Source organism: Macaca thibetana, chromosome 11, assembly GCF_024542745.1.
Source record: "Macaca thibetana thibetana isolate TM-01 chromosome 11, ASM2454274v1, whole genome shotgun sequence".
In the NCBI taxonomy this organism is placed as follows: Eukaryota; Metazoa; Chordata; class Mammalia; order Primates; family Cercopithecidae; genus Macaca; species Macaca thibetana.
The window spans coordinates 126,914,988-126,942,942 of record NC_065588.1 but is presented as its reverse complement, the minus strand read 5'-3'; the positions used below and the strand labels follow the sequence as shown (position 1 = coordinate 126,942,942).

Here is a 27,955-nt window from a genome sequence, read left to right as displayed (position 1 = left end):
TGCAGAACTGTGCACTTCTCATTGATGGTGGCATTTGATATTCAACATGTTGGTGATTTAATCCCCCAGCTGTACTGTGAATTCTTCAACAAAAAATAGTCACTCCTAACGACTTTTATGTCTGCCCCTTGAACATTCTTAAGTATCGAAGAGGACATTAACAAATACCTGTTGACGTCATGCTTTTACAATCAGTCACAGTGGAGGTGGCATTCAGTTATTCATTCATCAAACACATTCTCCACACCAGCTTTGTGGCACGACAGTGTTAAGTGCATTGGAATGAATGAACCAGACAAATGTCCTGCTCTCGGGAGACTCGGCGTCTAGGTCAGAGTCCAGATTACACCAGAACCACATGGAAGGCTTGAAAGACAGAGGGCTGGGCCCCTCCTCCAGTTTCTGATTCAGCAGGTCCTGGGTTTGGGCAGAGAACGTGCATTTCTTTCAGGGCCCCCGGGTGATGCTAATGGTGCTTTGAGAACCACTGGTCTAGATCAAGCGAAGGCAGTGTGGCAACAAATAAGACGTTATGGCTTAAGAAACCCACAGCCATCCCTAAGCTGGCCAGCAACTGGCAAACACTTGTGTTCACCAGAGCCACTCATGGTGCCACGTGTCCTCCCTCTAGGGGGATGCGTGCTTCCTGACTGCAGACGGCCGGGTGTGGCAGGAAGAGCACGGCTGGAATCACACACAATCTGCCTCTGCCACCTCTGGGCTGTGTGTTCTTAGGTAAATGGCCTGAGTTCTCTGAGCTCCCACTTCTTCACCTTTGCAATGAAGGAAAAGAGATTCATTCATTCATGTGTGCAATACTGGTTTACTGAGGGTCCACTATGTACCAGGCACAGAAAATACAATAGTGAACGAAACAGGTTAAAAAACAATCCCTGCCCCTGTGCAGTTTGCCTTCTAGTGGGAGCAGGAAAGCTAGCAAAAGAAATGAGTAAAGGCATCTGCTGCATTCAAAGGTAGGGAGTGCTGTGGAGACAGCAGAGGAGGAGGGAGGGAGGTGGAGGGGTTTGTAATTTTAGTTGGATGTTTGGGGAAAGCTTCTCTGAGAAGAGGCCATTTGAGTAAAGACCTTAGGTGGGTGAGGAAGCCAGCCACATGGGTGTTCATGGAAGAGAGCTCCAGGCAGGGGCAGCAGCAGGTGCAAAGGCCCTGAGGTCGGTGGCAGTGGCAGTGAGGTCAGAGAGTGACTGAACCAGGGAAGGGAGGAGAGGCCAGGTCATGTGGAGCCTTTAGCATCTTTGGTTTAACTCTGAGATGGGAAGTCATTAAAAGGTGATACGCAAAATAATAGTGCGTGGCTTATTTTTTGGTGCTGACAGCTTACTAATGGGGAATAAGAACAGACCAGGAGAAACCCATTGAGAGGCCATTCTCATAACCCGGCGAGGGATGGTGATGACTCAGGCCAGGCTTGTAGCAGTAGCTGTGAAGAAAGGGCTTAGGTTCTGGATACGTCCTGAAGTCACAGTCCACAGGACAAAGAGAACAGAGGAAGGAGGGCGACGGGTCTGAGGCCTGAGCAGTGGGAGGCTGGAACTGCCACCTGTTGACGTGGGAATGCTGTGGGGTGGGGAGACTGGCAGGAAGGCCGGGAGCCTGGTTTCATTCTGAATGCAGTTGTGGTATCTCTGAGACCTCCATTGGGGCAGGCTGGGTGGGTGGTGGGGGTGAGAGTGGACCTTGGAGGAGGGAGCTGGGATGGAGATGGAAATTTTGGAGTTTATGTAAAATCAACTCGTAAGACAGAAGTGATCTGAGAGTAAGCTTGGAAACCACGGCTGGAGGGGATGGGGCCCCTGCGTGGGCTTCGGCTCACCGAATCTCCGCCCCTCACCCTGTTGTGAAGCAACGGGCTAGGATGCCCCACCCCTTCCTCACAACTCCGATATTCAAAAGGCCCTGAAAACCAAAAGATCCTGAAAAATAACTGATTTGGCATTGAAATCTGAACCAACGGATGTGAGACAACTTCTCATCTTTTTTAAATCCCATTTGATTTGTATTTACATATTTCACAGCAGAACTATGAATATATTTAATAATGAAAGACGGTGTCAGACACCGCTGGGAGCATTAGTTATGTTTGGTGCACGTCTTATAAATCCAAGCCTTTCTGAATTTCTGCACGTGTTCAGCCCTAGGGCTCCAGACGAGGACCTGTGGGCCTGCGACTTCAGAGAGTGGAGCGTGCAGTGGAAAGCACAAGCTAAGTGTGGAGAGGGGGATTCTTGTGCAGAGCAGCAGCCATCCAGACTGATGCTTGAGGAAGATGATTCTGGAAACGGGGTGGAAGGCAGTGGGTAGACCAGAGGCCGGTGGAGGCAGAGAACAGGAAGACTCAGAAGTGGATGGTGGAATCCTCTGAGCTTCTGCCGCAACTCAGGCCCTGATGACTCACGGCTTAATGCGCTGAAACTCTGTCCTGTTGACATTTGCCTTTGATGGAAACGGGGTAGAAGGCAGAGAAGATATTTTTTGTGCCGCCAAACTGTCCAGTTGACATTTGCCTTTCAGAGAAGATATTTTTTCCGCCAGCTTTGTTGAGGTATAATTGACAAGTAAAAACCGTAGCTATTTAAGATGTATGGCAGGGTGTTTGATGATGTATACATTGTGAAATGACCACTGTCAAGCTAATTGGCATACAGTTATCTATATACCGCAAAGGTTACGTTACTATATAGTTATTGTTTTGCACAATTACCATTGTATAAAGAGATGTTTCACATTAGCTCCGAGGGTTGGTGGGTGGGGAGGGACTGAATTTCAAATGAGACGGAGGGATGTTGGCTTCCTGTTTATTGCACCATAAAGGCATTTTTAATTACAATTTTGACAATACCAATATAATGATAATAGCAATAATGTGGCTGATATAGTTTAGCTCTGTGTCTGCACCTAAATCTCATCTTGAATTGTAATCCCCACGTGCTGAGGGAGGGACCTGGTGGGAGGCGACTGGATTATGGGCCAGTTTCCCCCATGCTGTTTGCACGATAGGGAGTTCTCACGAGATCCGATGGTGTTAAACGTGGCGGTTTCCTGTGTGCTCGCGCTGTCTCCCGCTGCCTTGTAAGATGTGCCTTGCTTCCCCTTGACCTTCTGCTGTGACTGTAAGTTTCTTGAGGCCTCCCCAGCCATGTGGAACTGTGAGTCCATTAAACCTCCTTTCTTTAAAAATTACCCGGTCTCAGGTGGTATCTTTAAAGCAGGGTGAGAAGGGATGAATACAGTGGCAGTTATAATTCTAGCTAGTGTTTATTAGGCACCATTTTCCACCCAGTGAGCCACATATGGTTCTAATCAAATCTGTCACCACAGCTGCCCTGTAAGTCAGGCACCGTTACTGTCCCCGTTTTACAGATGAGAAGACAGGTGCAGAGAGCTTGAGGCACATGTCCAAGGTCACGCAGTGAATAGAGGGGACTGGATTTGAACCTGAGCCTCTGGTTCGCTGTTACGCTCAGAGTAACAGCGCCAGTGGAGAAAGGGGTGGATCATTCCACCAGGCGAGAAAGCAGAAATCCTTCAACGCTGCCCATCGTGACCTTGCAAACCTCAGGCTGCAGCCGTGACATTTTGTCTCCTCCGTAAAGGTCTGGGCCATCCCCATCGCTTCTCTTTGTCCCCATCTCTGTACAAAATATCCTGTTCCACCCCCCGACTCCTACCACACTGTCGATCTCTTTCTACGTGGAGATCTTTGCTCCCAGGCACTGTGCCTGGACACACGATGGAAACACGCCATCCTGCAATCTCCATCCTGGTGTGATTTGTTTAAGACTTGGGGCCTGTATTTGTGTCATGTGGTGCGCACATATGCCTCTCGGCAATCGGTGGGGCTCCTCCTCGCTGCTGCCGGCAGCTTGTGCTAAGGACTCCTGCCATCCTCCCTGTCCTGCCAGCTTATGCTTCAGCCCTATCTCTCCATTTTCCAGACGCAGGGAGGGTCGGGTTTACCAGCCACTTGGCTGGGAGCACCGAATAGTCTGGCTTGATTATCTTTCCTGGGTGATGTCTTTGGTCCTGGAGATTAGCAAGTGCACATGCAGGGGCCGCCTGCTTCCCGTGGGAGGAGATACCTACCCCGCACAGCTCAGATGCCAGCGTGCAGCTGGCCACCCGCCGGCTGCCCATGGGTAGGGCGTTTAGGGCTCTGAGGGTTGTGGGCCAACCTGCTGAGGATCTAGAAGCGCAGCTCCCAGCAATTCTGAAACCATGCAGGGCCATCGCTCTTGGAAGGAAATGCCCATGTCTGTGGTCATGAAACTCTCCCTTCCTTCTGTCCCTGTTTGTAGTTTTTGCTTTGGGCCTGTGGTTTTGGTGTATACATTAAAAGATACAGAAAGATCGAAAAGACGTCTTCTCATGCTCAGGATACAAAGCAAAGCTCCTACCGTGGCCTACAAGGTACAATCTGCAGCCTGCTCCTCCTACACCCGTCCGCAGCCCTTTTGCCTACTGGTCCCGCCGCACCAGCCTCCCTGCAGATCACACAATTCCCACTGCGGTGCCTCCGCACTGGCGGTTTCTTCTGTCCACAATGCTCCTCCTCACTGCAAAGAGCCACCCAGCTCACTCCCTTATTGTCCTCTGCTCTCAGTTCAAATATCCAGGGGTGTCCTGTTAACCAGCTTTCTGGGGAAGTCAAGAAAAAGCCCAGGACCCTTTGGTTTGCAGTTTGCCCATTCCCACAGTGTAAATATTTCCACTACGATTATTTTCTTTTTTTTTTTTTGAGACGGAGTCTCGCTCTGCCGCCCAGGCTGGAGTGCAGTGGCCGGATCTCAGCTCACTGCAGGCTCCGCCTCCCGGGTTCACGCCATTCTCCTACCTCAGCCTCCCGAGTAGTTGGGACTACAGGCGCCCGCCACCTCGCCCGGCTAGTTTTTTGTATTTTTTAGTAGAGACGGGGTTTCACCGTGTCAGCCAGGATGGTCTCCATCTCCTGACCTCGTGATCCGCCCGCCTCGGCCTCCCAAAGTGCTGGGATTACAGGCTTGAGCCACCGCGCCCGGCCCCACTACGATTATTTTCAAGTTACCAGATGACTTCAGCACATGCGACTTGGGAGGAGATCTTCCTGTGAGCCCATGTGAGCGGCTCCAGCACAGCCACGTCCGAGCGGCCTCTGCTGACCACCCGGTCTCCTTCATCCTCCATCCCCTTCACGGAGCTTTGTTTTTACAGTGCTTATCACTACTTAGCACATTGCATCGAGGTACTAAGTAGCACATTGCACATTGGTCTCTCCCTCTACAAGGAGAACAGAGCTTTGTATGTTTCCTGCATTTTGGGATCCCCAGTGCCTAGAACAGGGCCTGACAGTTGCAGGCAGGAATGAGTCAGAGTTATTGGGCGTGAACCCATACACTGTAACTTTTTGGTAACGGTAGAAAGGGATGTATTCACTGATGGGGCCCCCAACCTCTCACGTGTGTTTCTTGGCTTTACTTTGATGGAAATGTCACATGAGTATTGCTTAGAAGGGTTGGAGGGGAGGAATTCTATTCCTGTATCTGCCTGGAGAGTCTAGCTCATGCCATAGCAGCAAACAGCCCCCAACCTCTCACGTGTGTTTCTTGCTTCAGGGCGGGGGGTGGGGGTGGGGGGGTGATATCCATCTGGGTTGGTGGGAACTTCTGCTCATGGTTGTCCCTCAGAGACCCCAGCAGCTCTGGTACTGTGAGCATTGTAGGCTACGGCCAGAGGGTAGGGGTGTGGGGGGGTGATTCTGGAGGACTTGGCACAGGGCGTCTGGGGTGGGGGTGGGGGGTGATTCTGGAGGACTTGGCACAGGGCGTCTGGGGTGGGGGGGGGGGGTGATTCTGGAGGACTTGGCACAGGGCGTCTGGGGGTGGGGGTGGGGGATGTGATTCTGGAGGATTGGCACAGGGCGTCTGGGGGTGGAGGACTTGGCACAGGGCGTCTGGGGGTGGGGGTGGGGGATGTGATTCTGGAGGACTTGGCACAGGGCGTCTGGGGGTGGGGGTGGGGGATGTGATTCTGGAGGACTTGGCACAGGGCGTCTGGGGGTGGGGGTGGGGGATGTGATTCTGGAGGACTTGGCACAGGGCGTCTGGGGGGGGGGGGGGGGGGGTGATTCTGGAGGACTTGGCACAGGGCGTCTGGGGGTGGGGGGGGGGGGGGGATGTGATTCTGGAGGACTTGGCACAGGGCGTCTGGGGGTGGGGGTGGGGGATGTGATTCTGGAGGACTTGGCACAGGGCGTCTGTGGGGGTGGGGGATGTGATTCTGGAGGACTGGCACAGGGTGGGGGGGTGGGGGATGTGATTCTGGAGGACTTGGCACAGGGCGTCTGGGGGTGTGTGATTCTGGGGGACTGGCACAGGGCGTCTGGGGGTGGGAGGACTTGGCACAGGGTGTCTGGGGGGTTGTGATTCTGGAGGACTTGGCACAGGGCGTCTGGGGGTGGGGGTGGGGGATGTGATTCTGGAGGACTTGGCACAGGGCGTCTGGGGGTGGGGGGGGGGGGATTGATTCTGGAGGACTTGGCACAGGGCGTCTGGGGGTGGGGGGGGGGGATGTGATTCTGGAGGACTTGGCACAGGGCGTCTGGGGGTGGGGGTGGGGGGTGTGATTCTGGAGGACTTGGGGGGGGTGGGGGATGTGATTCTGGAGGACTTGGCACAGGGCGTCTGGGGGGGGGGGGGGGGGATGTGATTCTGGAGGACTTGGCACAGGGCGTCTGGGGGTGGGGGTGGGGGATGGGGAGGACTTGGCACAGGGGGGGGTGGGGGGGGGATGTGATTCTGGAGGACTTGGCACAGGGCGTCTGGGGGTGGGGGTGGGGGATGTGATTCTGGAGGACTTGGCACAGGGCGTCTGGGGGTGGGGGTGGGGGATGTGATTCTGGAGGACTTGGCACAGGGCGTCTGGGGGTGGGGGATGTGATTCTGGAGGACTTGGCACAGGGCGTCTGGGGGTGGGGGATGTGATTCTGGAGGACTTGGGGCGTCTGGGGGTGGGGGGGGGATGATTCTGGAGGACTTGGCACAGGGCGTCTGGGGGTGGGGGTGGGGGATGGCACAGGATTCTGGAGGACTTGGCACAGGGCGTCTGGGGGTGGGGGTGGGAGGACTTGGCACAGGGCGTCTGGGGGTGGGGGTGGGGGATGTGGGGGGATGTGGGGATGTGATTCTGGAGGACTGGCACAGGGTGTCTGTCTGGGGGTGGGGGTGGGGGATGTGATTCTGGAGGACTTGGCACAGGGCTGGGGGTCAGGACGCACAGGTCTGTGATTCTGGAGGACTTGCACAGGGCGTCTGGGGGTGGGGGTGGGGGGTGATTCTGGAGGACTTGGCACAGGGCGTCTGGGGGTGGGGGTGGGGGATGTGATTCTGGAGGACTTGGCACAGGGCGTCAGCGCTCAGGTCTTCTGCTCACAATGCGTGGTGAGACCTGGCCGCATGGGCCTCGCTAATGAAGGCGTCCAGGAAGTTGTCTTCCCTGTGAGTGGACAGAGCGAACCAGGGTTGGCAAGCAGTGGGTGACGGCCACAGTGCCCAAGGAGCTTATGCACAGGGAGGCGGTGGCAGAGGGGGTGTGAGCCCCGGGGTGGGCAGTGGGGCTTCCGATGCCCTCTCTGGAGTCCTGGAGAAAAGCCAGGGACTGCTGTTCAGTCTTCCTGTGCTCCCAGCAGTTTGAACTTTGATGTGCTGCTGATGCTGGAGCTTGTGAGACCTCAGACCAGAAAGGTGAAGCTGCCTGGGGCCTACCAGGCTCAGTGATGCGTCTCCGTGTCTCTCGCACACACTGGGAGCTTTTATATAAAAAAAAAAAGTGATGGCAACCACAGACTTCTTTAAAAGGAAATAACTTGCCCCAGAATTCTCTTATGTCGTTGGCAGTAGAATGAGATGAGAATTTGACTCTGTCGTGGGGGTTTTCTTAGGCTGACTGGGGAGAGGAGTTCTTTCCCTTGAGTCTGAGTTCCTAGGGAAGGAGGTGGCTCTCCAGGTGGGGTGTCCTCTTCAGTGATGAACACGGGGGCTGTGGATGTCACCGCCCACCCCCCCCCCACACACAGGACACCTGCTGCTGTTTTTCAAAATGCTGCATCTTGCATTTATTTAGCTCCAGCCAGAAACAAAACAGCGTTTATGACAAGGTTTTCTTTTGATCTGTCTGATCATTTTTTTCTCATTTAGATTTCCTTGTTTACTAGTTATGTTTCACTTTAAATCCCCCTGAAGGGGGAAATTCAGCTTGGCCTCCCCGCATGTCATCCCTCAGTGCGGTGATAATCCCTCGACGTGAAGACCCACGCGGGGAGACAGACCCAGCTGCTTAGTTCTCTGCTTGCCATTTTCCTTCCCATCAGAATTGGCAACTCTTTCCCTTCACTTCTGAACTCCATGCGTGCCTGCAGAGATGTGGGTGGAGGCTGGAAAGTGAGCTGGAGGGGAGCATGTTGGGGGGACTTGCTGGGGATGGGATTTCTGCATGGACAGCCATGCTCCAGGCCTGGGTCAGCCTAGAGGGCTTTCAAAATGACCCCTATCCTGAAGTTTGGCAGCTCGGCTGTGTCATGCTGACCGGGCTTCCTGTGTTTCTCCACTGGCACCTTCCTGCCCCACTCCTGTGCCCACGTCCTTGGCTACCCCCTGTCACTGGGGACCAGACATGCCATCGGCCCCCCAGGTGGGGGTCAGCCCACCCTGCCCTGTCCTAGAGTCACATCTCCAAACTTCAAAGACTGTTCAGACCCATCACTGATGTCTAATTAGACCCAGATCAGAGAATCGCTAATGCATTTATGCAGCTCATTTTCTGAGCATATCTGTATCTCCAGTAAGCACACGCACCTCACACATGCGCACCCACATGTACACACACACACGCAGACACATGCACCCACATGTACACACACACACGCAGACACATGCACCCACATGTACACACACACATGCACACACATGTACACACACACATGCACACACATGCACCCACATGCACACACACACATGCACCCACATGCACACACACGCAGACACATGCACCCACATGTACACACACATGCACACAATGCACCCACATGCACGCACGTGCACACACACACATGCACCCACATGCACACACACATGCACCCACATGTGCGCACACACACATACATGCACCCACATGCACACACACACGCACATGCACCCACATGCACACACACACGCACATGCACCCACATGCACACACACACACACACACACATGCACCCACATGCACACACACATGCACCCACATGCGCTCACACACACATACATGCACCCACATGCACACACACACACGCACACACATGCACCCACATGCACACACACATGCACCCACATGCGCTCACACACATACATGCACCCACATGCACACACACACGCACATGCACCCACATGCACACACACACACACGCACATGCACCCACATGCACACACACACGCACACACATGCACCCACATGCACACACACACACGCGTGTGAACACTTACCTGTCTTTTAAAGTATCATACTAACAATAAAGAATATTTAAAAATACTGACCTGTGATCCCACTGCAATCCAACAGTTACTTTTGCAATCGTCATCTCTGTGCTCTGAGTCTTTTGCTTTGTTATTTACAATATATAAATATAAAAATATTTACAATATGTATGAAGTTTGTAATAAACATAAATACAGAATAAGTACAGATATATAGAATAAATACATATGTACCTTTTCTTCTGATGAAGCCAGTGCTGTGGGTGCCTGCAGTGCTGCTTCACTCATTCTCAAAGGCTGCCATGTTTGCTTTGTGGTCTGACCATGTTTTGCGGCAGGCGCTGGGCGCTTGAACTGGATCTGCTTGGCTGCAGCCAGCAGTGGCTGTGGGAAGAAGGCTTCATCACTGGCAGCTGCCGTGGACAGCTGTGTCCCCCCGGGGAGAAGGATGCCCTGTGGCGGAATCTGGGTCCCTCCTCACAGCTCCCACAGCTCCCACAGCCCTCCTGACCCTGCCCCTACCCTGGCTCCTGCCTCGATCCACCTGTCCCCTAAGTTGGTTGGCGCGTCCCTCAGGCCCCGTCCTGCGGTGACAGCACATGCAGGCCGTCCTGCTGCACACGTGCTGGCTGTGCGCCAGGGTTCCCCAGAGCACTGCCCCTTCTCCACCCGGAAACCATGTGGGTTCCTGCACAGCCTCTGGATTAATTAACTCGAATGAGCATAAGCTGCCTTCTTCTGTTTGCATCTCTTATGTCTGTTTTGTAGCAGTGCTTTTTATAACAGCACATCATGCTGTGGAAATGCTGTCACATCCCTGCCCCTGTCAACTTTCTAGAATCATCCAGCAAGTTCATGCAGCCGAATAAAACCCGCACCCAGGGGAAAGGGATGGAAGAACCAGGTCGTCTCTAGCCGCCTTGTAAAGGACGAGTCCAGCCGTCAGGTCCAGGGAGCCAAGTGTCCACGGGAAGGTCCCTTCTATACCTGACGCTAATGCGAGCCGGGAAGAAGGAAAATCGATGTGTTTCTTGTGAATGCTGGTTTGGGGGTGATTCTGTGTTTGGGGTTACTGCGAGTGCATTTGTGACTCGGGAGCGCCTGGATCTTCAAAGGCAGCTTTTGCTGATGTGTCCAAGTCACTGGGACCTCTGTGGTGTGTGCAGTGGGAAGCCCTTCCCCCTAAAACTTCTGTGGCCTTTCCAGGGGCTGGGGGCCTTTGTCTCCCTGGCCGGTCCACACTGTGGCTGCTTCGTCCCTGTCACTGGTGCTGTTTCCTTCATCCCCGGCCTTCCTCATGACTCCCAGCCACGCTGTTTCACGCACTGGGGTTGGAGCAGGGAACTGAAGTGAGTCTGCTCTCAGAGCACACGCTAGCTGGGAGACAAACAGTAGAAACACCAATGGCCAAGGCTGGCATGGATGCAGCAAAGCGGTGGAGGTGACCCAGGGCGCCGGGACAGGCCGACCGTCGGAGTGCAGCCAGGGACGGTGTTCAGGGTGGAGAGTGCTCCGGGGACGGTGCTCAGGGTGGAGGCTGCTCAGGGTGGAGGGTGCTCCAGGGATGGTGCTCAGGGTGGAGGGTGCTCCAGGGAGGGTGCCCTGGGGACAGTGCTCAGGGTGGAGGGTGCTCTAGGGGTGTCCAGGTGGGAAGGCACAGCGTGTTCAGCCCCGAGGTGGGCTCCCTGGGTGTGTGAGTGGCCACAGGAGGCCCCACAGTGTGGGGCAGCCGAGTGAGTGAAGGGGACACAGCAGACGGCAGGTCTGAGAGGCCATGAGGGCCAGAAACAAACAGGCTTAGAGGCCATAGTGAGGTTCCCATTTTGTCCCAAGTGGGGTGGGACGGCATGGGAGGGTCTTGAGTATACAGGTGGTGCCAATTGTCTGGGCATTAAGATGTTACTGTGGTGTTCAAGACCAGCCTGGCCAACATGGTAAAACCCTGTCTCTACTAAAAATATAAAAATTAGCCGGGCATGGTGGCGGGCGCCTGTAATTCCAGCTACTTGGGAGGCTGAGGTTGCAGTGAGCCGAGATTGTGCCATTGCACTCCAGCCTGGGCAACAGAGTAAGACTCTGTCTCCAAAACAAAAAAAAACTTACTGTGGGTAGCAGTAGCAGACAGCCAGCCGAGGCTTGTGTGCGGCAGCAAATGTGTGGTCAAAAACCACTAAACATCTAGCCTTGGCGTGGGTGGGGGGGTTGCAGTTCCTGGACCCGCCAGGGTCGTTCCCCTTGCGGGGACCCCTGCGTGCCTGTTTTCCGTCGGGGCCTCCTGCTTCCCCTCCCCTGGCTGAGCTACTTCTCTCCCCCCATCTCTAGTAACCCCCCATTCCTTCTCCCTTTATGATGCGGAGCCATTAAAACCTGTCTCTTTCCTCCTCCTCCCGGAACTCAGCCCTGTTCCCCCTGCGGATTAGGCCCCTTCCCTCAAATGCCAAAACAGAGACGCCACATGTTTTCTTTCGTGGCATTTTCTCCTCAGTTCTCACCACAAATTCAGTTCTAAGCTCCATGAGGGCAGGGTCTGTGCCTGTTTCGTCCCCATCTTTGTGTTCCCAGCACCAGTGACATCCCCCAGTGCATAGCAGGCCTTCAATAAGCACTTGCTGAGTTAATTTCTCCTTTATCCACCTGCTTCAAGAAAAGTACCTGGCCACGCTAGTGCTTTAATTGCTGAGGTTATTTTTATTCTGTGACCTTTGTTGATTATTTCTGGTCATGATCATGTTTGTGAAAGTGCATAAGAAGGACCCGATGTTGCACTTAACACTGTTCTCATCGGGTCAGAGTCCTGTATGACAGTGTGTGTGGGAACTGCTGGAGTCACTGCTCCACAGAGGGCTGGGAGCAGGTGGTGTAGACGACTCCTCCACGGTGCAGAGAGCAGGCAGTCTAGACGACTCCTCCACAGCCATACAGAGCAGGTGTCGAGCAGGCGGTCTAGCCCAGGTCTGTCTAATTCCAGGGCATCACCTCTTACCTGTCACCTTCTGTAGCTCCTGTTTTATGCTATTCTTCAGGTGTTGACATATCAACGTTTTCCTCCTCTCTGACGTTTATTCCCATAAAGAGCTTAAAATTTCAGAGTTTTTGTTTTGTCTCTCTTTTTGAGACAGAGTCTCACTCTGTTGCCCAGACTGGAGTGCACTGCTGTGATCTCAGCTCACTGCAACCTCCACCTCCCCAGCGCAATCTTTCCTCCCACCTCAGCCTCCCAAGTAGCTGGGACTTCGGGTGCAATCCACCATACCCGGCTAATTTTTTGTAATTTTTGTAGAGATGGGCCTTTACCATGTTGCCCAGGCTGGTCTCAAACTCCTGGGCTCAAGTCATCTTCCTGCCTTGGCCTCCTAAAGTGCTGGGATTACAGGTGTGAGCCCCAAACCTGGCCTAAAATTCCACGTTTTAATAAGTCACAGAGAGAGAGGAAAGAGAGCGGATCTTCCTATTGAGCACACCCGGGCTGTGCTTTGGTATTTTGGAAATAATCAAGGTGTGTGATTTTCATACAAACATGGTGGCATTCCTTCCTCGTAAAGGTGTGTGTGAAATGAGCTTGTGCAGGGCAAGGTAGGTTTCCAATGAGTTCATTATTTGTATAAACCATTAAGTAGATGCCTTTTAAAGGCAAATAATTGGCCATGTCGTGTTGTATCAGGCCATATATGTATCGCTGTAAAGAAATACCTGAGACTGGGTAATTTATAAAGAAAACAGATTTAACGGGCTCAGGGTTCTGCAGACTGTACAGGAAGCATGGCTGGGGAGACCTCAGGAAACGCTGAGTCGCGGTGGAAGGTGAAGAGGGAACAGGCGTCTTGCGTGGTGAACTCGGGAGCAAGAGAGAAGAGGGAGGAGCTGCACACTTTTAAATGGCCGGATCTCGTGAGAACCCACTCTCAGGAGAACAGCTCCAAGGCGATGGTATAAACCGTGATCCAATCACTTCCCACCAGGCCCCACCTGCGACACTGGGGCTCACAATTCAACCCGAGATGTGGTGGGGACGCAGATCCAACCCATATCACGTGTCAGTTTCTGTAGACAGGTATTGGTTCCAGTTGGGGACAGCTGGTTTTAGGCTGCGTGGCTCAGCCCCGGCTTTCTCAAGAGTCACCGGAGTACGGTGAGTTTTTGGAGAAGAACCAGGCATGAGAAGAGGGAGCCTGGGATTCTGTTAGTGAGACGGCTGGAGGGGGACGCTTTGCTCTTGAAGCTAACAAGGCTTTCTCTTCCCCGGAAGCCGCCTCCTGATGTTTCTTCATGAGTCTGATGTCTGCCGTGCAGGTCGTGACCGAGGTCATGCAGTTCGTGTGGTCACGTGGTCCACTTAGAACGGGACGAGGCTGTCCCAGGGCCCAGGGAGCTGACGTGTCCTGGACTAGCAGAGTGTGGACTGTCTAGTAGGTGCTCCCAATCCGCTTCATGTGATCCTACATGAATAAGGTTTTATACACGGAACTGAAGACAGTCAGAAAATACATGAGGATGTCCTGTCTGCCCCAGCTTCTCCAAGGCGGTAGATGTCAGACAGGTGCCCCATCACTAATACACAGCTCCAATAGTTACAATGGCTGTGTGAGGAGGGCACGTGGCATTTTAGAAATCAACTCTAGGAATTCGGGTTTTTTTCCATTGGATGATGCCCTGGGATCCAGAAGTAGCTTTCCTATTCAGCAGATGCCCTCTTGGCACTCAAATAATTCTGCCCACCTCCCAGGAGCTGGCTGGAGAAAAAGTTTGTGAAATAGCGTGTATCAAATCATTTATGTAAGAAACATGACTGTGGGATTGGGGAACTGGAGTGTTTTCAACAGATGTCTCAAAGCAAAGCATTTAGCTCTGAGCACTTGGGAAGAAGCGCACAGATCGAGTTGGCAAAGGGGCTGTTCGTCTGGCAGAGACTTCCATTGCCACTGGAGTCTCCTGAGCAGCAGAGCGTTTCTCTCCATTGCTTCTGGGTTTCCCAGAGGAGAGCACGTCATTGTCAACCCAAAATTAGAAGTTAGGATCAAAGGGCTGAGTGTCTGCTCATAGCTCTCTGGGATTGGCCCCAGGGTCTATGTGGATACCAGAGAACTCTGTCCGTGTATAGGAGCTGACTTAGGGTTACCACTGATCCAATCAGACTGTTAGATCTGGGTTCCTGGGAACTTACAGGCCAGGATGCAGAGGAGCTAGGTGTCTGGGAAGCTGAAGCACATAAGAAACAGCCACAGAAGAGAAAGATCTCAATCCCCACCCCCATGCTGTGTCCCCTGAGATGTCCTCGGTCTCCCCTCTTGCAAGGTTGGTTGGTTGAGCTTTGCTTTAGAAGTTATGAGAAACCCTGCCTTCTTCCTATAAATTACATTCTACCTTAAGACAGCCAAAGGCCGTTTCTGTTGCTGACAATGGAGAGAACCTTAACTAATTTGGAATGGAGGGACATCTGATGTTAGATTTCTAATCAGCAGGCTATCTTTTGGAACAAAACATCATGTATAATGGTCCTGGGACCACGGGTCTTTTTTTTTTTCTTGGTGCATGGCAGGTGATGTTCGTGGGATGTCTCCAAGGCATAGGTAAGACAGGCCAAGATGCACTGAAAGGCACAGGTGTATCAGGTGGGGCAGAGTCAGGAGACAGAGCCCATGTTAATTATTTCCACAGAGAGAATTCCCTATGAAGAACTGCAGGTTGGGTAATAGAGACCTAAAAAGACGATGCTGAGTGGCTTCCCCCACAAGGCTGGAGGACCAGGGGGAAGAGGTGGGATGATTAAGACTCAGAGGCAGGGTGGAGGGGACTCAGACCCTGACAGCGGAGTGCTGGCCACTGTGGCTGCTATGCCCAGGGGGACGTGTAATGCTGAGCCTGCAAATATGGGAAAACGGCAAGTAGGAACCTGCTGCCCCTTCCCAGGGATGCGCCAGTGCCCAGTTATCGGGGAACAATGGGACAAAGACCTTCAGGGACCCTCCCTCCTCCCTCTCCCCCATTCTGTCTCCCTCTAGTGTCCCTTCAGGCAGAGTGGGGGATACAAGGTGGGTTCCAGAGGAGACAAGACATGCTCCAGCCGGGAAAGTACATCAGAGTGCACATGAGCGCAATCCTAATATGGTGATGTTACAAACTCGCATTTATCAGGACATATGCAAATTAATAAGCATCAGCCTTTCTAGTAATCAGTTTGTAGTGGGACAAGTGACTCTGCCTTCTCGTGTTGCATATGCCAGGTGCCAGATCATGTGGAAACCTGGGGTCTACAAAAATGTTCTGTGTCTTTAATCCACTGTTCTTTCTTCTGAATCCATAATGATTACGTGAATACTTATAAAAATTTCACCCATCTAGATATCTCAAAAGCTTCCTTGCTTATAAAGAATTTTAAATTTCTCTGGTTGTTTTTTGTGTTTGACTTTCCCAGAGTTTAGTCTGGTCAGAGTTATTTACACCAACTTCCTTCACCTCTTTCACGTTCGCTATGCCTTCCTTTCCGACTCTGCCTTTGAAAGCATTTCCTACTCTCCTCTTTCCTGTGCATTTAAGCCCACCCTAACCATCCAAGCTCTAGGCACAGCTGCCCTCTGCCCATTAAAGGGAGCTGAAAAACACGGAGGCTGGGGTGGTAATCCCTTAATGCAGCCCTAGGAGACAGTCAGCAGCCTGGTATTGTATTAGTTAATCGTGTTGTATCAGTTTTCAAGTGCTGTGTAACAAATTGTCCCCAAACTTAGCAATTTAAAAGAACAAACTCTGGTGATCTCACCATTTCTGAGGGTCAGGATCCTAGAAGGGGCCTGGCTGGCTGGTCTGGCTCCAGCTTCTCACGAGATGTGCAGTCAAGCTGTGGGCTGGGGCTGCAGAGTCCAGAGGCTCAGCTGAAGCTGGTGGATGAATCCCTACCAAGCTGTCTGGCGTGGGTGCTGGCAGGTTCAGCTCCTTGCTGGTCATTGGCTGGAGGCTTTGACCCTCACTCACGGACCTCTCCATAGGCTGTTCATAAAATGATAGCTTGCTGCTTCTAGAACAACAAAGGAGAGAGGGACCACAGTGTTTTTTGTAACCTAACCTCAGAAGTGACATGTCACGGCTTCCCTGTTCTGTTAGAAGCGAGCCACTAAGTTTAGCCCATAATCAAGTTAATCTCCATCTCCTTAAAGATGGGAGCATCAGGTAATTTGTGCACATATTTTTTCAAGCCACCTTGCACCTCTTGTCTAGAGGGGCAATAGCAGCTCCACTTTCTCTATTACTGCCTTATAGGAATTGGGGCCCAGAATTGCCCAAACACCTGATATGTTTTAGAAGCTAGGGCTGTTGAGTGTGTGTGTGTGTGTGTGTGTGTGTGTGTGTGTGTGTGTGCATAAATTTGCAACAAATTAAAAAAATTAAACACTATGCAGACTGAGCAAAATGAATTCAGCGTATGGGCTGGCAGATTAGAGCCTTTGACCTTGGGCAGGCAGTTTACAGATTTGACCCACTTTATCAATGACAGATTCCATTGCATAGTTCTCATTAGGAACTGATACTTGACAAGCCTGCAAGGAAGAAAATGCATAATCTCTGATATGGGTTTTCACATTCTCACCATTCATTTTTGAGGGTAGAAACAATATTATTTTAAAGACAATCGAATATGGCAGTGAATTGGCTCTTCCCTCTCCCATCTCCAGCAAAATTGAAATGCTGTGCGGCAACAGCCCTGAAATAAATGCTTTCTATTTATTTCATTAACAGTGTTTTCCATATCACCCTTTGTGCTGCTGTGTGAACGAATGTGATGGTAGTAAATAAAAAGATCTACAAAGAAAGACCCCATACATGTTATTGAGCCGCAAAATAATTTTAAAAAGAGGGAAAAGGGGTGGGCTTTGTAGATGGGATACTAGCAGGAATCTCTGAGTTAAGGGAGCTCATGATTATCCTAGAAATAGTGATAAAATGCTGGATGACTTGGTTCTTTTCTGAGAATGAGGAAGCAACCACATGTGTATCCACTTAATTGACACATCGTTTGAGCCCAACTCTTTTCCAGGCACTGCCATAGGTGCTAGAATCCAGCGTCGAACAAAACAACATCGTTGATTTGTGGAACTCATGAGCCACTGGGGAGAGACAGCTGATGATGATATGATACCTAGTTAGGGATTGAAAGTGCTGGGTCATAGCCGATTCTGTGTTTAAAATCCTCCATACCCTGTTTCCCGTTTCACATCCTACCAGCAAGGGTTGAGTTCCAGTTTCTCCACATGCTTGACAACATTTGTAACTTTCCACTTTTAAAAAAATTATTTTAAAGTATAGGCATCTGGACCTGGGAGGTCTAGGCTGCAGTGAGCCATGATCATGCCACTGCACTCTAGCCTGGGTGACAGAGTTCTCAAAAAAATAAATAAAAATAAAATTGTAGGCATCATAAAGGGGATGAGGTAATATTTCATTGTGGTTTTGACTTACATTTCCTTCCCCCTGCTGCTTTATGGGGGTATAATTGGATACCAAAAACTGCACATAATTAATTTATACAGTTTGAGTTTGGACATATGTACACATTCATGGTATCACCATGATCAAGGTAATAAACACACCCTTCACCTCCAAAAGTTTTCTTGTGTTTCTTTGTCCTTTTGTGTGTGTGTGGTAAGAACACTTAAATTGAGTCTACCCTCTTAATACAATTTTAAGTGCATAGTGCCTTATTCACTGTAGGCTCAGTGCTGCAAAGCAGATCTCTGGAACTAATGCATCTTGTCTATCAGTGAACTTGAAACCCATTGAACCACAACTCCCCACATCCCCCTCTTACATCCCCTGCTAACCATCACTGTGTAGAAGCCTTATATTAAAAGGAGTGTCACAGTATTTGTCCTTCTGCAGCTGGCTCATTTCACTTAGCACGATGTCTTTGAGGTCTATCCAAGACATGCTGTTGCAAGTGGTAGAATGTCCTTCCTTTTTTCAGACTAAATAATATTCCATCCTATGTATACACCCCATTTCTTTTGCGTCTCCCTGATGGCTATGAATGCTGAATGCCCTTTCAGGGGCTTTTTGGCCATTTGTTGTACCATTGTTGCTGGTGAAATGTTCACTCTAAAATAATTATATATTATGTGAATCTCACCTCAATTTTTAAAATGTTAGAAAAAAGTAAAAGATTTGGCACATTTAAATGAGAAATGCTTTGGGGAAAAAACGCAGTGCTAAAAAGACTGGGGAAATAAAGTAAGGAGGAAAGGGACATCTGAAAAGTTCTAAAAGGTGGTCAGGGTGGCCTCAGATGAAATATGACCAAAGACCTGGAGGGTGGGGGAGTTAGCCGCGTGGGTACCTGGGAGAAGAGGAAGAGGGGACAGAGAGGTGCAAGCGCCCTGGGGTTGTGACTGCCTGGCTAGTATAGGAACAGCAGGGAGGCTGCTATGGTAGAGGTGGAGTGAGCGAGGGGAAAACGTAGCAGCAGAGAAGCCTGGAAAGCCAGGTTATGTGGAGCCGGCAGGCCTAGGAAGGACTTTGGCTTTTTTGTATAATTGAAACGGAAAGCCACTGCAGGGTTTTAGATGGAAGAATGATGCAAGCTGACTTACATTTTAAAAGGATCGCTCTAGCTGCTGGGTTGGTGGAGGGGTTGAGGTGTATTACAATAACACAGAAGAGAGATGGGAGTACCTATGCCCCCACCTCTGGTCAATGTACATTTGGGATGACTTCACTATTGGCTTGAAATGGCCAACCCGGCTCAAGGTTTAAATAAGCATCACTGAAAAAAAAACTTGCACTTAAATAAAGCCCCTGCTGCAGTAGGGCATATTTTTTTATCCTTTCAAATGATATTAGCATTAGAAATGAAAGCTCCCACTATAGTCTCAATGATGAGTCACCGTTTTCATACTTGAGTCCCTATGAAGTCTGACTGTGCCATTCCTTTGAACAGCTTAATTAATAATTGTAGAAGAATCCTAAATCTTTTGCTATTAACCTTTGATCTGGAAATTCAACCCCATTGACTTTCAGGCAACCATTTGATCTTCTCTTCCATTTGGTATTTGAACCAATTTAGCCTTCTCATGCTCAGGTTAATCACTGGACTTCCAGCTGGAGATGCCACCAGATGTTTTTTGAGCAAGAGGCTTGGCAGGGCGTCAGAACGCATTTCAAGTGTCTGGTAATTCACTTATTTGTGGAAGAAAAATGTAGACTGGTTTAAGGGGTGATGGGAATATGAAATTGACAGGATGGGTCCTTGTGTGTCACTTGCCCTTAAGATTTTAAAATGCTTTTTGAAAAGCCCTCTTAGATTTAGAACCAAACTCAGGATAACAACGTTTTAGCAGATACATTTTATGCAGTGTGAATGGGTTTTTAGCTTCTAGTTTAGTCCTCAGAAAGAGAGATGAGATCAGTAAAGTCAAAAGCTGTCTACGGCCAGCCGTCCGTCATACCAAGCTACGCTGTCGGAGATTTTTGCTTAGATTTTATTAAATGCACAGTGAGTTACTCCCAGCTCAGTGATTTTCCACTGCCTTTCAAATTCTCTTCACTCTTGAATGTGCCCAGTGGAATTCTGACAAGTTGTCAGATACAGACCACTCTTACAGAATTGAGAAGGCACTTGGTTGCTTACTGACATTCATTTTTCATTTATTCCTGCCAAACAGAACGCCAGCTGCTGCTGGTTTTTTTTTAGTTATCCACCCCTTTTCCAAGGACCCCACCCTTGTAGCCAAGGCTAAGCTCCTTTGGCTTTAGAACCCCAGCCTTTATGAGGGGTTGGTCCTAGACAGGGGATGTGATCCAACTCTGGCCAATGAGAGATGAGGAGAGGCTCACAGGTGACTACTAGAAAAGGTTTTTCTTTCTTCTCTGTGAGCTTCTGGAAGTACTCCTCCACTTCCTTCCCTTGGTTGCTGTCAAGCAAAGGTGACTGGTCCTGCTGAACCCATGTCATTCCAGTCTGACAGCAAGTTTGACATACAGAAAAGAGTAGAAATGACTGGATCAAGTCATTCCTGGAGGCTGATCTATGCCAGGACTTCCAGCTAGGTAAACTCATAATTTTCCATTTCAATTAAGCTGGCTTAAATTGCTTTTTCTATTTCTAGCAGATAAAACTCCACTCTATTAAGAATTTTATGGAGCTATTGTTCCTTGTGAATAAAGTATTCTAAGTTTCACAGACGGTGGCTTTGAAGTAAGTTAATAAAATCCAATTTTAGATTACATACAAATGTTTCATTTGCTAAGTATTAGAAAAAGAACGCACTAAAAGAGTAATGGATATATATTTTAAAACTTAAACTTTAAAAATTGATGATATATCTCCCCTCCTTGTGTCTGATTTTATGCTTTATTTCACATATTAAAGGTACCATCACTTTTGCAGAGTTTGATAGTTTTCCTGTCATTTTTCTGCACTTTTCTATACTTTAACATTTTTCGACAGTGAACATATGTTACTATAACCATCAGAATAAATTATTAATAAAAGATAAATTCAGATAAATTTAAGACTCTTCCCAAACTCTGAAGAATGAAAGATCTCATCCTAAAATTTGTTTAACAGATTTGTGCAGCAAAAGGGTTGTGTGGGTTAAAACTAAGGCAGAGTCAAGCCTTACTAGGATGGCTGCCTCTGCTTTCAGAAACTCCCTTTTATGTTTAGTGAATATTCATCCCTTAGCTTAAAAATGGGATTTAAGATGCATTTCAGAGCTAACACAAATGACCACATGGGTTTAATGGTCAGCTGGGAGTTAAACATATCCATATTCTGTATGTGATTCACTAGAAAAATCACAGCTGATTATGCAAGAAGGACCTGCCCTAGGGTTCTCTGAATCAAGGAGAAAGAGGCTTACAAACTCCTGCAATTAAGAAGGTGGTGGTAATTGGGTTTGGGTTTCCTTGCTCTTATCAGTCAGGTTCCCAAATAACTATTTGAAGCTCGTCTTTTAAACACATTGACCTGGGCCTAGCTTCCCTAAATATGTTGCCTCAACCCCTGGTTTGAGACATCAGGAAAATGAATGAAGACGTAAAATATGTTGGGCTTTGGGAAAATAAGTGTCTCTGTGTATTCGTTTGCTAGCGCTGCCGTGACAAAGGTCCACAGACCGCATGGCTGAAACGACAGGCGCTTATTCTCTCCCAGTTCTGGAGGCTGGAAGTCCGAGAGCAAGGTGTTGGCAGGGTTGGCTTTTTCTAAGGGGTGTGAGGGAGTCCCTGTTCTGGCCTCTCCCCTGTCTTCTGGTGATTTGGTGGCCATCTCTGGGGTTCCTTGGCGTGCAGAAGCACCGCCCTGACGTCTGCCTTTATCTTCCCGTGGCATTCTCTTATCTCTTTATCTTCCCATGGAGTTGGTGTCTGTGTGCTCACATTTCCCCCTTTTGTAAGGACTGCAGTCATATTAAATCAGGGGCCTACCCTGCTCCAGCATGGCCTTCTCCTGACTGATTACATCTGCAATGACTCTAGTTCCAAAGAACATCGTATTCTGAGGTTCCAGGGGTTTTAAAGCTTTAACAGATGAATTTGGTTGTGAGGGCACAATTCAGCCCTTAATACTTGATTACAAGAAAATTTCAATATAGGCTCTTGGGCATTGGGAGGGAAACTATGATGAGATGTTTTGGGTGGAGTCTAACAGGTTGATCTATGCCTGTTGAACGTTACTTTGCAAGTAGGGTCCCATTTGGTTAAGACACATGCGATTGATGAGCTGCTCTCCTGATTCATGAGTGTGGGCCACGGGAGGAGTCAGCGTTGCTGTGTTATGGGGAGAGTATAACCCATGAAGTTTACGGTAGATTAGACTGAGGATCTCAAAGCAGATGGGAGTAGGAGGGGGCACCTCCTGCCTCCCAGAGAACAATGCCTGGAGACATTTTGGGTGGTCACTACCGGTGGGGGGTCTAGTGGCATCCAGTGGCTGGAGGTCAGAGGTGTGGCTAAACTCCTGCCCTGCACAGGACAGCCCCACAGCAAAGAATCTTCCGGACCAAAACGGCCATCGGGCTGAGGTTGAGAAACCCTGGAACAGAGACCCCCGACTGTGCCCTCCCCCAAAATTAAATCTGCAGTGAAATTTAAAAGGAGATGAAGTTACAGAGGTTTAATGAGATTGATAGCCTGGAATCTGAACTTAAGAAGTCTTTTACCACATTACCTGAATATGGTGGGGGAAACAGAAATTCTACCTGCCATAATACTTTGCCTTTACCACACGTTTTTGGCTCTGTCTAGGAGAGTTATAATTCCCAGATCTTGGATTAAACAAACCCTGGACTTTGGCCATGTGTTGTAATTGAGTGGTGACTCTGCCGCTGACCAGCTGTCTGCCCTTAAGCAAATTACCCCCTGCTCCTCTTCTCAGTTTCCCTCTCAGTAAACTGGGGGCAGAGTGAGTAATAAGAGCAAATGCCTCATGGGTGCACAGCATGTCCTAAACAACCCTTTGAGGCAGGTGTTACTATTGTTCACTTTACGGAAGAAAATTAAATTCAGAGGCCTTGAACAGTCGAGTAGCTTGCTCGGGGACGTCTGGTTACAAAGGGGTGGATCTGGGATCTAAATACCTGCAAAGGGGTGGATCTGGGATCTAAATACCTGCAAAGGGGTGGATCTGGGATCTAAATACCTGCAAAGGGGTGGATCTGGGATCTAAATACCTGCAAAGGGGTGGATCTGGGATCTAAATACCTGCAAAGGGGTGGATCTGGGATCTAAATACCTGCAAAGGGGTGGATCTGGGATCTAAATACCTGCTAGCTCCAAGGCCGACACAGTCATGGTGTGGCTTTCAAGCCTGCACCCTTGGTCTCCACAGCATGCGGCTCTCACGGAGCTCTGGAGAGTTAAAGAACTGATGTGAATGAGGTACTTGGGTCAGTGCCCTGCACACAGTCCCAGCCCACCCTTACCAAATGGGAATCGTGTTTGTTAAGAGGGCATGAGGTTCCTTGCCAAGGTGTGGAATCAACCTAAGTGTCCCTCAGCGGCTATAAGGATGAAGAAAATGTGGTGTACATGCACAGTGGAGTACTATCAGCCATGAAAGGAGGGAAATCCTGCCATCTGCCCTTACCTGGATACACCTGGGAGACACTATGCTAAGTGAAATAAGCCAGGTGCTGAAAGACAAATGGCACGTGATGTCACTCATAGGCGAAATCCAAAACAGTCGAACTCATGGAGGCAGAGAGTAGAAGGCAGATGGTTACCAGAGGTTGGGGGCAGGGGATGGGGAGTTGTTGGTGGAAGGATACAAAATATCTGTCAGGCGGAATAAATTCTGAGAGAACTGCCTGTGCAACATGGTGACTGTAGGTAATAGCAATGTTTTGTATACTTGAAAATCACCAGGAGAATAGATTTCGAATCTTCTCACCACAAAGAAATAAGGCAATAGATACAATAATAAGCAGGATTTAATTATTCCGTAATATAAACATATATCGGAACATCACATCGTACCCCATAAATACATGCGCTTATTGTCTATTAAAAATAAAATCTAAAAAACAAGGTATTGGCATAAGAGAAGATAAAATTATCAGAAGTTGAGATTATGAAAATACAGACTAATAAGCTTTTAAAAAAGAGGGAGAATGTGAGTTTCTAACCTACTTGACAATTTCAATTTCATGACCAAGTTGAGAAATTACCTGGAAAGTCTATAGTGTTAACAGCAAAATGCCATTTAACAACATTTTAGCAAGGAAAAGTATCCCCTTGGAAGCGGGTTAGAAACACAGAATTGCAAACCCCTCCCTGGACCTAGCAGGTCAGCATCACCCTTTTCACAGGGGATTCAGATGCCCGTGCAGGTCTTAGACGCACTGCTCGGACCAGCTCTTCTCAAGGGGGCCACCTGCCCTCTGACTGCACACCCAACGCCGTGAGTGAGACCACAGGCCGGCTGCATTCCCAGTCTCTTCCCTTTGTCTCCGGGGCTCTCCCTGCTGACCTAACAGCGTGCCTCATTCTTCTGTGGGCCCCCGGAGTTGGGCTGAGCTGCACGGCTGCTGACATGCGCTTAGCCTGACTTGAGTGGAAGTAGCCAGCGGCTGATTTCTGCCTGCCACCGTGACTGTGAGGAAGACAATTTGCTCTTTCAATCTCAGGAAGTGCAAAGCCCAGCCCAGCCCCACCCCGGCAGCTGTGTGTGTTTGCAGAGAGAGGTGTGTCTGTTGGTGATCACAAAATATTATGATCCCATATGTCCAAACTGATCATAACTGTGGAAGTGTTTATTTCCAGATTTATCTGTGGTGCTAATTGTTAGGGTGTCATTAGTGAGCTCTTCTCCATGAGACAATGAGGGGAGAACTTGAGTGGATGCTGTCAGCTAAGAAACCGTCAAGAATGATCCAGGAAGAATCAGCCTCTGCCATTGCATTTTGTGGTCGATTCATTCCTGGGTGAACAGAATCAAATCATCATTGTCATAACCATAGTAATCATTACAGCTCATCATCACTGAGCATTTATTCTATGCCAGACACGAGTCTGAACACTGTCTTAAGCACATATTTCCTCTTATTTGCTTATTTATTTCCTTCTGCAACACAATGAGGTGGACACTGTTATCACCTGACTTTTCAGGTAAGGAAACTGAGTCACAGGAACCAGGAGTAAGTAACTTGCTGAAGCCACAGCTGTTCAGTGGAGAGGGGCAGGAATTGGAGCAAGGCGGTTTGACCCCAGGGTCTGTGGTCGTGTCTCTAGATGAAGGCGGGGCATTGAACAAGGTGACACTGTTGTCTACAGATAAGTCCAGGAAAAAAGAGGATTTTAAAATGTGCTTTTAAAAATCAATCTCCCCGGGTAGCTGAATTTGTCATCTATAGCTGTGACCTATTTGTCACGGATTGCTGTGTAATAAATTACAGGAAGTCAGTGGCTTCAAACAACACACATTTGCTGTCTTGTGGTTTCTCTGGGTCGAGAGTTCGGGCACAGCTCAGCCAAGCCTTCTGCTCAGAGTCCGTGGCGAGTCTGCCAAGGCGTCACCTCGGCTGCGGGCTTCAGAAGGGCTTCTGCTTCTGAGCCCAGGCAGGGGTGTTCCACATCCCAGCTCACCCCACTGGGGTGGGGCCCGCCTCCAGGGTCACTCGCGTGGCTGAGGGCAGGCCTGCCTGTGTTTTCAGACAGGCTGATGGGACATGGATGAGTTTCTTGGGAGCAACTGGCAGCTTAGACAGAAACGTGTTGCCTGACAGTTGGGGGCTGAAGTTTGAGTTCCGGGGGCCAGGAGGGCTGGGTCCTCCTGAGGCTGTGGGGGGTCCACTGCAGTCCTCTCCCTGACTCTGTGGCTGCCAACACCCTTGGCGTTCCTGGGCTTGTAGGCGCTTCACCCCTCTCTGCCCATCTTCACCTGGCATTCTTCCTGTGTGCAGGTCTGTGTGCAAAGGTCCTCTTTTGATAAGGACACAGGCATGTGAGACGAGGGTCTGCTCCACTTCAGTATGACCTGATCTTAAGTCATCACATCTGCTAAGACCCTATTTCCGAACAAGGTCACATTCTGAGGCACTGGGGGTTAGGACTTTACATATGAACTTGGGGTCGTGGACATGACTTAACCCATAACAGGATATGACCATCTTGTTTAGATCAGGAAGCTGAGGTGCAAGGCGATGGGAGACGTCTCTGCACCGACGCCCTAAGGGTACACAGTGCCCTAAGGCACACTTGCTCACTGGCCTGGTGCTCTGACCTTCTCCACGTTTCATCCTGAACCCCTTCCTGCTCCTCTCCACACTGGTCCTGGGGGTGGCACTGCACACTTGGGCTCTAGCTGTCTGCCTTCCATTTGGGCTTGGCCAAAGGGGATGGCACCATCTTGAGACGGGAGGGTAGCAGGCGAGAAGGTGGGGAGCCTCCCTCGTCTCCATTCTTTCCTGGTGGGGTGTTTCTAGCAGCTGCACCTCCCTGCAAGGCTCCAGCTCCCCTGGCCTGGGTCTCCCCGGGTGAGGGTCACCAGTTTCTCACAGTTGCTTGGTTGTCCATCCTGAGTGCCTGAGCGTCCCTGGCTGGACTTTACTTCTACCCATGCCCCTCTACATTATTCCTTGTCTAACTTTTCAGAATCCCAGCTGGAGGTGCCATCTGTTTCCAGACGGCACCCTGATTGGTACCGCTTCCCGAGTTCCAATCATTTATCTTAGACAAACGGTAAGATAAAAATTATGCAAACAGTGAGAATGAATCACCGGTCTCCAGGGCTTCATAGAAACCACCTTGATCCGTTGGCTATGAATTTATCCTATGCAGGCCACATGAGGGGAAGGTCTGGGCCACAGTGCTTCTTATCCTGCAGCCGGCTAATGAAGATCCGGGCAGACAGCGTGCATGGTGCCAGGGCAGGCCTGCTGTGGTGATAAACAAAACAAAATAACAAAACTCTGCGTTGAAAACATAGGCTTGCTTGAAACCCGGAACCCAAGTGCAGTAGGCCTTGACTTCCCGGTCAGAATCTAGCACAGAGCTGTTCATCCTGTTCATTTTCTCTCCTCCTCCCCAAAGTACGAGGGGGCAGAGACTCACCTGCCATGCCATGCGGTTGCCATGACAACCATGATATTCCTGTCGGGTGCTGCCTCCTCTCCGTGCCTGGCGATGGGCCTGGCTCATTGAAATGTATTTCCGAAAGCCGGCCTGCACGGCTGCCTTTCATGATTATTGCTCAGAATGGAACCAGATGATGATTAAGTTTTGCCAGGCATGGGGCGTTATTTTCAAGGTCTCGGACAATCTCCCTCCTCTGGTGTATGGGACTGGCTTTTGCACTAGCAGCTTCATGTTTTAGCTGCTTTATCAAGAAATCCTTCCAAGGTCAAAGCCATAAAAACATCATAAAAATGCCTGCTATAAATCAGAGGTGAGGTGGTTGTTGAACAGCTTACCTGTGCCCCGGATAGATCTCTTATTAGATTTTAAGACATTCAGATGGTTTTCTGGGAAGCAGGTGTATCTACACTTTTGTCAGTTACCACTTCAATGTGTTTTTCTGTAATAATATAATCATATTTCTGTCCTCAAATGAGCCATGGTGTGTGCTCAGGCTTGCATTTATGGTCCTCAAGTTCATTATGTGGAATAAACTTCAGAGGCTAAAGTATAAATACTAAGGCCATCTGTGTCCAGGACGGTGAGGGGTGCGTCACGTAAGACCCATGCTGCTTCTCATTTTGACTAACTGCTGCCATAGCCAGGAGCTAACATGGGCTTTTGGAAAAGGTTTTTTTTTTTTTTTTAATTATTTCATTTTTTATTTATTTATTTTTTCCTGTGAGAGCTTTCTGCTGAATCTGATTGTTCAACAGAAGCTGTTTTCCTGATTCATCTCAACAGAGGCAGAAGTTCACTGCAGGGAGCTGATACAGGATAGTAGTTAAGTCCTCAAACTCCGGAGTCCGATCGCAGGGTCCAGGTCTCTCCTATGTGACCTCAGCCAGTCTTCT

At 49.6% G+C, this 27,955-nt stretch overlaps 1 protein-coding gene across 14 annotated transcripts in view; it reads left to right on the top strand.

The window, feature by feature from the left end:
* Positions 1-27,955, top strand: part of RIMBP2 (RIMS binding protein 2) — a 329,378-nt gene that overhangs the window by 141,496 nt on the left and 159,927 nt on the right. The window lies entirely within an intron of this gene.